This window comes from Lissotriton helveticus, chromosome 3_2 (assembly GCF_964261635.1).
Source record: "Lissotriton helveticus chromosome 3_2, aLisHel1.1, whole genome shotgun sequence".
Classification (NCBI taxonomy): domain Eukaryota; kingdom Metazoa; phylum Chordata; class Amphibia; order Caudata; family Salamandridae; genus Lissotriton; species Lissotriton helveticus.
The window spans coordinates 84,485,605-84,495,666 of NC_136062.1; the positions used below are offsets into that span (position 1 = coordinate 84,485,605).

The following is a 10,062-nucleotide window of genomic DNA, read 5'->3' on the forward strand; positions in this document are numbered from 1 at the left end:
GAGCTAATGTAGAGGTTTCTGGCAATATTTTAATGAGGACAACTCTGGAGACAAAGCGAGGACTAAAACACTCCCGCTCACTGAGAAAAATTAGCAAATTCACCAGAGGCTGCCAATTGGTCAATGAATCATTTTAAATCGACCATTTTTCGTGAAGGAGAAAGGTTTTTAGTGAGCTTAGGAGAATTTTGGGTGTGGCACCGCAAAGAGTGATAGAATAAATGGCGGGCATGGCCACGGTTGAGAGGAGCCACAGATGGGCATTAATAGAAATGCAGGAGGATCTTGAAAAAGGCCCAAACCTCACCACTTTCAAGAAAAAAACTGGGGTTCACCCTGTGTCCCTCAGAACCTGGGTGAATTGTGATTAAAGAAAAATAGGTTCTGTTGGGTAGTGAAACAACTGATTTGTCAATTCTATTTGCATGTGATAATCCCTCCTCCCTCTGACAGGAATTCACAACAGGTTCTTACAAAAAATGAAAAGAAAGGCCTGTATAGAACTATTTATATCTTTATATTTTCAAAATGCGTTCAAAGTGATTCATAAATGACTGTCATAGTAAAAAAGCGCAACATGTGACAATAGTGAATAGTGCTCATGTGACATATACAATATGTACACTAGTGATTTCCAATATAAACAATTTATACAGGTATATACAAGGTTGATTTTCAACAGAGGCCATCCATTAATACAAATTTACAGAATCCCATGTGCTGCTTGTCAATTCTATTGGGTTTCTGGAGTATTGGGGCCAATAGTAATGATGTCGACGTTTCGACCCTTCGCGTGCCAGGATGAATAAGGTCGCAGCGGGTCTTTCTCAAGACAGGTGTATCAAGCACGACAGTCTGTGAATAAGTCAGAAGGATATTATGTCAGAGGAAGGTATTGGGGCTCGATAGTATGACTATTATTGTGGGCGGTAATAATACTCACCCTGGAGTTCAAGTGCAGATGAGTCACCTGGACTGGATTGAAATGGTTTAGTCTTCAAATCTGTAAATGAAGGGGAGGTGTCAATCTCTGGTATTACCACTATGTACAGAATAAAGACTTTAGCTTACAATGGTTCGCGCTGAATTACGACTAAGTGGTTACCCCATATTTAACTAAGAGTGTTACATTAACTTGTATGAAAGAGATGCAGCACTATCAGTGTTGTAACTACTTGGCACTTGTGGAATTTACTGAGTGCCTCGTTATCATCACATCTATGGGGGATAAAAGAGTAATTATGTATTTAATGCAATGCGGCGCTGGCAGTGATGCTACCTTTTGCCACATACAAGAATTACTCTGTGCCTCATTATGATCACATACGCGATGTATCATGCAGCCACAATTGCAAATTACATTGTTGCAATGCCGCTTCAATAAAATATTTTGCTAGTTGGTGCGATCTTATTTCAAGCTGCATATGGGAAACATCTCGCGTTAGTGGCGCGCGCACAAGGGCGCGTTGTTACTTTAGGACATAGGGCATTTACATTGTTACAATGTCACTTCAATAAAATATGTTGCCAGTTAATTCTGTATGGAAGACTTCCCGCGTTAATGGCGCGTGCACAAGGGCGCGTTGTTACTTTAAGACATCGGGCATTTAAACTAGTTGCAGCATTGAGGTACGCAAAGGTAGCATCAACTTGTGGTGTCGCGTGAAGCTCTGCCCTTTGGGTTATTAACAAAAACGTTACAGTTTATTTATCTTTGGGCGCTTACCCGAAGACGGGAATGATATCGTCCATACGATTCTCAGCTGCTTTCAGGAACGCTGCAATTAGTCAGCTTACCGATACAGCCGGAAACGAAAGGTTTTAAAGGTCATGGTTGGCTAACGTCCGGGCATCACTGGTGTCACGTGATGTATGTTTATGTGTCTCCCTCGTATCTTTCAGGAAGTGAATATTTCAAAAATTATACACCGTTTCAGAATTGTAAGACCAAGACATGGCTTAAAATGATTAGCTGTTTTACCTAAATGAAAACACGGTCTTGGATTTTAGACCTCAGAAGCATGGAACAATATGTAATTCATTGTGCAAACGAACAGATATATACATTTGTGTAACGTCCTTCCAATATAACCACATTAGCATTACGCACAGTTTTAGAATTGCGATAGGATAGCTCATAATCAAAACAGAGTACCTGTTTACATAAATATAAATACTGTCCTCGACTTTAGACCTTATCTCATATAGCTAATACACATTAGTTGCAAAAAATGCATAAATGTGGACACCAAATCAAAACACATTGCAGATGATTGCGAAGACACGTGTGTTGTGCCTGATTCCGACTCTTTTCGCATGAAAAAGCAGATGAATGCATGTATAAAGTCACATGCCTAACAGTCAAACTTTTGGCATATGTTTTCAGTACAGCCATGTACAAACAAGCTTTTTGGGCATTGATCATATATCACAGAAATCATAAATACAATAGTTAGGTCAAAATTGTATTTAGAAGTGCCCAATATGTTTGTGTTCATAGCACACAGCCTATATCAACAAGACTTTGGAATACATGAGTAGTGTGTATATATATTACAGTTACAGTAGACCCATTTGTTTTGCAGTCTCCTCGTGTTCATTAAGGCCAACAACTACAGAATCTAGGGTGCGTATCCAGTTGCACTCTTTCTTATTCATAGCAATTGACATAGAACCCTCTCTCGGGTTAACCGTTATTTTCTCGAGTACTCTCCATCTTAGACTTTCCACAGGATGATTATTGGTCGTGAAATGTTCTACCAATGGCGCTCCTTGTGTTTTGCATCGGATACGGCTCATATGCTGTAAGATCCGCTGCCCAACGTATGCCTTATTGCAGGGGCACAAGATGATATAAATGACATTTGGAGTGTTACAATTGGTCAGAGAGGGAAGTTTATAGGTCTTATTCTCATGAATCAGTACTGGCCCTTCCAAACACAATGGGCGTACTTTACACATACCGCATTTATAATGACCCAATATTGGAGGTAATCCCAGTTGGTCTCTCAAGTTCGGTTGTTTCCGGGGTTCTAGGTAGGCTTGGACCACATTATCTTTGAGATTTCTGCCTCGTTTAAAAGCAAATAATGGGCCTTCATCAGTCTGAAGTTCGGATGCCACCAGGTTCCAATATTTTTGGATGATCTTTTTGATGTTGTTGCTCCTTGAGTGGAATGTAGTGACACAGACAAGAGTATTTTCATTTGATTCCTTTTCTTTCTGTTTGAGCAGTTCTTCTCTTGGGTAATACCATGCCCTCTTTCTGGCCTGCTTCAGTAGGCCCTGTGGGTAACCTCGTTCTCGCAAACGTGCGGTGAGTGTGTTAGTTTCCCTGAAAAAGTCAGTCCTTCTCGTACAATTGCGCCTCATTCTAAGATATTGACCGAATGGTAAATTGTCGCGCAAGTTACACGCGTGACAGGAATCATATTTGTGAATCGTATTTCTCTCTGTTGGTTTTCTGAATAGGTCGCAGTAAATGATATTATCTTCCACTTTAAATGTTAAATCCAAAAAATCAATGGTATACCGATTATGGGTTGTAGTGAACTGGATGTCTTGACTCCTTTGGTTAAGCCAGGTAAAGAAGTTTTTTAATTGGGATTCGGACCCAGTCCAAATCATGATCACGTCATCTATATATCTTTTCCAGACAGCTATAGAATTGATGTACGGGTTATCCTGGGAGTAGAGATGTTCTTTCTCATAACTGTCCATATAGATGTTTGCCAAAATTGGTGCATATGTAGCTCCCATTGCAACTCCCTTGCACTGGAAGTAAAACTGTTGCTGAAATACAAAATAATTTCTCCTCATGGCAATTTCCAACAAGTCCACTAAAAAACTTGTGGGGACCCAATGTGGTGCTGGCCGTTTATCCAACGCATCCTTGATTACTTGTATCACTCTATCTTGCGGTATTGACGTGTAGAGCGAACACACATCAAGTGTAACCATAAACTGTGTGTTTGAGTCAATGGCTGATTTTCCAATAGCTGTATTATGTGCGTGGTGTCCCGTACATAAGACTTGGTCTGTGATACCAATGGTTAAAGAAAGAAATCTATGAATTGATTGGCTGGTTCTATCACTGAGCCAAAACCCGATATAATCGGTCTTCCTGGCGGTTTATCCATGCGTTTATGTACCTTTGGTAAGGTATATTTCGTTGGTATTCGGGGGCTCTTTTTTAGTCAAGAATTCTTTTTCCGATTGGCTGAGGAAACCTTCTTTTACACCTTCTTCCGCCAACGTACCAATGAGGGACTTAATGCTGTTCGTGGGACCCTTTGTTGTCAGTTGGTAGCTTTCTCTTATTCCTAGTTGCTGTTGGATTTTGCTGATGTAGTCGCTCGTATTTTGCAGCACAATGTCCCCCCCCTTGTCAGCTGCTTTTACCACAATCGATTGATTATCGCGTAGCTCTTTTATGGCAGATCTTTCATCTCTAGTTATGTTGTGTTTTATGTATTGTCTCTCATTCAATGTCTCCATCACTTCCTGCATCACAATTTGTTCGAAGGCCAAAATCCGTTGACTCGTGCAGTATGCATTCGGTGTAAATGTTGACGGTGGCTTGAAAGGTGTAGCTGTGAATTTCGGTATATATGTGTTCCTGCCAAAGTAATATTTAGCCTTACTTTCCGAAAAAAAAATTGAAGCTCCAATTTCGTTGTGAAGGAATCCGGTTTGTTGGTAGGCACGAATGATAACCCCTTACTCAATATTTCTCTTTGTGCTGTTGTAATCCTGAAATCCGAGAGATTGATGATGGGATCAGTAGGATTCAGATTCAACACAGGTTGTCCATTCAGATCTGGTTGTTGTAAGTTTATGTTCTCTATTTCCTCTGTAATGCTTGATGTATTGGCTACTGTTGTTGTTACTCGAAGTTTCTCCCTTGTGTTTTGATCCAACAGGTGCGGTATATTCTGATTCTGTATATTCAAATCAGCTTGTTGTGTGTTCATATTATCCACTTCATCTGTAGTGCTCGATGTATTTGCTACTACCGTGGTTGTTGAGAGTGCCTCTCTAATGTTCATGTTTTCCACTTCATCTATAGTGCTTGATGTATTTGCTGCTATTGTGGTTGTTGAGAATGCCACTCTACTATTCTGGTCTGATTGATCCGCTGTCTCTTGTACACGATTCATCATTACCATCGATATGTTTGTTTTCTTGTAGAGATCTCCCCATGAGTCTCTGACGGGAAGAACCTCACTCTTGTTGCACCTCTCTTGGCGCCCGCTCCTCGATTCCATCTCCTCTGATTGCCCCAACCTCGATCGGCTGACCCACCCCGGTTGGATTGGTGGTAGCCCTGGTCTAAAAAATGTTGCTGTTGTTGAGGGGGTTGGAAGGATTGTTTGCTGGTGGAAGGACCCTCGTATTCCGAATCTGATCCGCTCCCTGCCGAAGTGTGAGAATGTATAGTAGCGTCTTGAGCCCTGTCTGTTCTTATTTGTCAAGAACCCTTGTTGATCTAGTTGGTAATAATCGTCAGATAAGTAGGGGTATGTCAATTTCTTATCGTAATTTTTAATGTCCTTTGACAATTTGTCTAGCTTTCTGTTCAAGGTGATAGTATTGAACTCAACAAGTGCTTTCTCTGCTCGTTCAAGTGCTTCTTTCGCGTTGGTTAAGGCACTGTCGTCTAGGATTTCTTTTTTGAGGTCCGCTATTTCTTGTGTGAGTTTTTTCACGTAGTCGATGGCCGTCTCCACACCTAGCACCATCCAGTGCCTTGAGCAATTGTTAGCTACGAAGCTAAATCCTTCTCTGAACCGTGGTATTTAAATGAAGATGGCGGGTTCGTTTTTCACTTGCAAACCTTTTGGAATTATATTCGCAGACAGATATTTAGTTAGAACATGGCCGTGGAGCCGGGCCTCACTAGTTTCTTTTCTAAACGCTCTATTTTTTGCAATTTTTCATTGAGCGTAGTATCCACTGAAGTTCCACTTGCCCCCAATAGAAAGTTTGATGCTCCCTGATCTTGTATGAGCCTAGCAATGTAATCCTCACTGTATGAAAGAGTTTCTTTTTCTACCATATCAAGAATGTTCTCTTGCTATTTTCATATGGTGCACCTGATGTTAAAGTGCCTGATGTCGTTTTTATATCACGCACCCGGTGTTAAGTGTGCCTGAATGACTAATCAAGTTATTTAGAAAATACAAACTGAATGAAGGTAAGAAAAACCCTCGCAGGTCAGCACCTGCTAATACAATTTCAAGAAAAAAACTGGGGTTGACCCTGTGTCCCTCAGAACCTGGGTGAATTGTGATTAAAGAAAAATAGGTTCTGTCGGGTAGTGAAACAACTGGTTTGTCAATTCTATTTGCATGTGATAATCCCTCCTCCCTCTGACAGGAATTCACAACAGGTTCTTACAATAAATTAAAAGAAAGGCCTGTATAGAACTATTTATATCTTTATATTTTCAAAATGCGTTCAAAGTGATTCATAAATGACTGTCATAGTAAAAAAAAGTGCAACATGTGACAATAGTGAATAGTGCTCATGTCACATGCAAATAGAATTGACAAATCAGTTGTTTCACTACCCGACAGAACCTATTTTTCTTTAATCACAAACCTCACCACAGCAAATCCTTGCTACCCCCAGTCACCACAGACATCCAGGCATCAGCCAAGCGTATCTGGCCTGCACTTCCTCCATGCAGTAGCAGACCTCTTGCACTGCTCCCGCCTCCTTGCCAATCCTAATACAGCCACAGTGGTCACCACTTTTACAGTATCAAATGGAGGGGGGCAAACAGTAGTAATGCAATCTCATTGATAAGCCCACTGCCCCAATTTGCTCCCCCAGAAAAATAAGCATCGTGTCCCAGGTAATTTCAGTCCTTTTTGGCACAATGTCAAGTACATATACTATTAAAACTTTAACTTTTTGCTAATGACAGCAAAGGTGGCATTTATATTATTGTTGTTGTTGATAACTTTATTTCGGTCAAATGACCATAAAAAGTGCACATAAAATACATCAGCACAATCAATAAAACAATAAATAATCATAAAATGATAAAACAGGATTAAACTAAAAGTTATCAAGATACAACGATAAAAGCAGTGGGTACAATTAGGTTAAAAAAGTTTGTCTTCTACGTCACATGCTGAAGAGATAACGAGAAACCGCAAACACAATGGGAGGATGGGTGTCATGGGTCAATATCCTGCAGGCGTGTGTAAAGTGCAAAAATCCCAAATTCTTACAAATAGGGATCAACCAACATTTTCTAATTGCAGAGTATGCAGGGCAGAAAAACAATACATGTGTTACATTCTCATTTTTCTAATTACATGCATGGCAGACTTCGTTGCTAGATTTTACCCCTTTAGATGTAAAAGATCTAATTGGTAGGGTGCCATACCTTAGCTGAAGATATAATTTACGAGCAAGCGGGGGTTCAATTTTGTCCATGAATTCTTCAATCTTGGGTTCAGATTTGACTAAGAGGAATTCAGTTGTCAACCTGCCCAGTGATATAGAGCTCGATAGTAACTGGGAGTTCAGCATGCGTATGTGAGAAAGAAGTTCCTTCTTTGATATCCCTAGGCAATAAGTCTCAGGATTTTCCCACAGCCCCAAAAGACCTAACCGGGTACTGACCGCACGAATGTGCTGAAGCCAAGGGATCTTTTTAGATATAAGAAGAGACAAAATCTCAGAAAATTCCGCTCTATAAGCGGCCTGTTCAGGGACTGACCACAACCTCGCCTAGATAGTACATTTAATAAATATGGCGGGAGTCCCAGGTCTGCCAACGCCTTCCATAATTTATCACGCGGAACCAGATCAAATGCCGCCCGCAGGTCCACAAACACAAGATAGAGGCTCCCACCCTCTACCTTTGCTGTTTTCCAATACAGAACCTGCAGGCGAAATATCTGATCTAGAGTAGATGTACCAGCCCTAAAGCCTGCCTGAAGTATAGAGAGAATCCCGTTCTCTTCAATCCATCCAAGAATCCTGTCAAGGATGACCCTCCCCTTCAGCTTTTGTGAAGTATCAATTAAACTGATGGGTCTATAGTTGGAGGGTGTTAACAGACAGCCCATTCTTAAGATGGGGACAATTTCTGCTCCTAGCCAGGTAGGGGGCAGGTCATCTCCCTGCAGAATACCATTAAATAAAATGACCAGGTAAGGGGCCCAGATTTTAGGTTGTGCCCTAAACAAATCCCCAGGCAGTTTATCCAATCCTGGGGCCTTGTTAGGGAGCAATTTACCTATAGCCGTCTCAACCTCAATCAAAGTGAAGGGTTCGATTGGGGCGAGGAGCATATGGGCTTTGATCAACCATCCGCGCCCCTCAGCTCCCTCAACACCCTGCAATTGCGGAGGTTCGAGAGTACTAATAGGCGAGGCATCAGACTCAGGACTACCATATAAAGCAGCAAAGTGACTTTCCCAGATTGAAGGAGCAATATTGGGAGCGAGCGCCTGCATATGCCCACTGAGTCCAGTTGCGACAATGGACCAGAATAATTTGGAATCTTTACACCTAAGTGCAGATCCCAGTTCCTCCCACATTGTGGCTTCCCACTCCCTTTTAGCCTCACAAATTGCCTTTTTATATTTTGTGCGATGCACCTTGATGGCCTCACTATCGTTTTAAGCAAGGCCTTTTTGGCCTTCCGACAGGAGGTATTAAACCATCGAGAAGTCGTAGTAAGAGGATGGTTTGCCCTTCTAACAGGGTACAGGATATCTTTTAATATGGCAACCAGTTGGTTATGAATCTCAGTTGCCCTGCCCAAATGGCCGGATTTCCCCATCTCTTCGATGAGCGGGATAATAGTCTCATATAATTCAGCGAGTTTAGTGATCGACGCTTGTAAATCAGGCCATTTAACCCTTCGCCTACAATTTGTTATTATTAGTGGCACAGTGTCACAGTACTCAACCGAAGTTGAGACTTTCAGACCAAAACTCCCCGGTTTAAGCGACAAAACTAGGGCATTATGGTCGCTGTCAAACCTTTCAATGACCCTAAATTCATATAACCTGTCCCAATGCCTAGCCTCAATAAAAAATATAATCGATTATTGAGGTCTGATTCAGTCGATTAAACGTGGCTCTCCCTGGTCTGTCGGACTCCACCCTCCCATTGCCTGCTCTTAATGATGTAGCTAGAGCAAATGACTGCAATTGTAGAACAAGAGGGGTCCATGCCTTGACCTGGGGAATCAGTGGCTCCGGGATTGCCCAAAGCAAATCCACACCATCCGGATGACCAGAGTTCGGGTCCATGAGGGGTTCAAAGTGACAATTAAAATCTCCACCCAAAATTAATATGGTGGAGGAATCAATTGAATGCATAAGGGTTAACAGCTTTTCAATAGCTTCTGACTCAAGACCCCGCCTGACTGGCCTTGAATATACATTAATCAAGGCAATATTTGGCTCATTAGGCAAGGTCAGCAAGACACACTGAACATCCAATGAGTTAGTTATGATTGGTGTTGCCATCACTCCCAGGTGCGTACCAACCCATATAAACAACCCGCCCGAGGGCCTACCCCTGTCCCCCATGCTTGCCAGGATATCGTAGGTTGCAAAACCCTGGGCTACACTTTCTTTTAGCGCCCAAGTTTCTTGCAACATAAAAATATCGTGTAGGCCATAAAGGAGCCCCACTCTGGAATGAGGAGTTTACTATTAAGTCCCGCCACATTCCAGGATAAGATTTTGACTTGAACATCAACCGGATCATGCTTGGTGTGTTCAAAATCCAAGGGGCCAGGAAGGTCATTGGAAGCAGAGGTACTAGCTTCTACACCTTGCTCAGATTCGCAATTCACTAGGTGTTGGTCATCAGGAAAAGAGACAATTGCAGGCTGAGTGATACGTTCTGTTACCAAGTGTTTTTCCAAGGGGCTTAATTTTGCATTAACAACTAAATTATCAGTGGTGGGTAGCATATTAATAAGAGGCCCCGTCTGTCAATCGCAGTCATCAAAGCCCGAAAGGGCATCGAATCTATTTGCAACTTCCAGCGGGGTAAACAGCAGCAGATGGTCCATCATTCCAT

At 41.8% G+C, this 10,062-nt stretch overlaps 1 long non-coding RNA gene across 1 annotated transcript; it reads right to left on the reverse strand.

Moving 5' to 3' along the window:
- Window positions 1-392: 392 nt before the first annotated feature.
- LOC144826226 (uncharacterized) lies at window positions 393-1,806 on the reverse strand. Its single transcript, XR_013609719.1, has 3 exons — window positions 1,727-1,806; window positions 944-1,003; window positions 393-855 (listed from the first exon to the last, which is right to left on the reverse strand). It is a non-coding gene; the product is annotated as an uncharacterized LOC144826226 (long non-coding RNA).
- Window positions 1,807-10,062: the final 8,256 nt, after the last annotated feature.